Below are 1,275 nucleotides of genomic sequence, written 5' to 3'. Positions count from 1 at the left end.
ATGTCCAAAAAGCAAAAGCAGATGACCACATCAGCACATGTTCAGAAACAAGGTAAAATGTCTGAGACATATGACCTAGAGGTAGACATGGACTACATTCTGGAAAAAGGACAGACATTAGAAATTCCTGGGAAGGAATTCAGAAAAATGATTTTTAGATGTTTCAAAACGCTTTATAATGGAGTTGAGAAAAATAAGGAAGAAGTCAGGAAAGCACTAAAGGAATAATCAAATAAGATAGATACAGCATTGGAAACAATTCAAAACCTACAAAAAGAGGTCCAAATGATCAATAATAGAATACTAAAAATTAAAAACTTATGTCCATCAATAGACTTCACCAGAAGAGTAAAAAGGGAACCCACAGTATGGGGAAAAATCTTTTGCAATGATACATCAGACAAGGGAGTCATTTAAAAAAATGTATAGGAAACTATAACACCTCTACAAGAAAAAAACACATAACCCAATTTAAAAATGGGCACAGGATATGAACAGATACTTCACCAAGGAGGAGATCCAGGCAGCCAACAAACATATGAAGAAATGTTCACAATCACTAGCCATTAGAGAGATGCAAATCAAAACAACCATGAGATATCATCTCACACCTGCAATAACAGCAAAGATTAAAAAAGTAGAGGACAATAAATGCTGGTGGGGATGTGGAGAGACTGGGATGCTCCTCCTGCATTGCTGGTGGGACTTCAAAATGGTCCAATCTCTCTGGAAAGCAATATGGCACTTCCTCAGAAGGTTGACAATAGAAGTACCTTATGATCCAGCAATTCCTTTACTTGGTATTTACCCACAAGAAATACAAGCCATAACACGAGTAGATATATGCACACCAATGTTCACAGCAGCACTAATTACAATAGCAAAAAGATGGAGAAAGCCTAAGTGCTCATCAAATGAAGAATGGATAAGCAAACTGTGGTACATACATACAGTGGAATATTATGCTACCTTGGTGGCTGCAATCCACCACATAACATGGATGAACCTTGAGTACATTATGCTGAGTGAAATTAGTCAGTCACAAAAGTAGAAATACTGCATAGGACCACTACTGTAAAAGACTTAGAAAAAGAACCTATACTAAAAGTGGAGTGGGGGGTGGGGGTGGGGGACATTCTTTGCTGGTTACCAGGATGTGGGAGTTGGGTGAGGGGGAGGGAGGGGAAGGTGGAGCACAGAGTAGGGAATAGACACAGGATAGTTTGGATGCTAGGGACTGGGGCAATACACAAGAAGAGGAGGGGAATGGATGAA

The sequence above is a fragment of the Chrysochloris asiatica genome, unplaced genomic scaffold (assembly GCF_000296735.1).
Source record: "Chrysochloris asiatica unplaced genomic scaffold, ChrAsi1.0 scaffold00081, whole genome shotgun sequence".
Classification (NCBI taxonomy): domain Eukaryota; kingdom Metazoa; phylum Chordata; class Mammalia; order Afrosoricida; family Chrysochloridae; genus Chrysochloris; species Chrysochloris asiatica.
The sequence above is the reverse complement of the archived record's forward strand: the minus strand, read 5'-3'. Positions refer to the sequence as shown.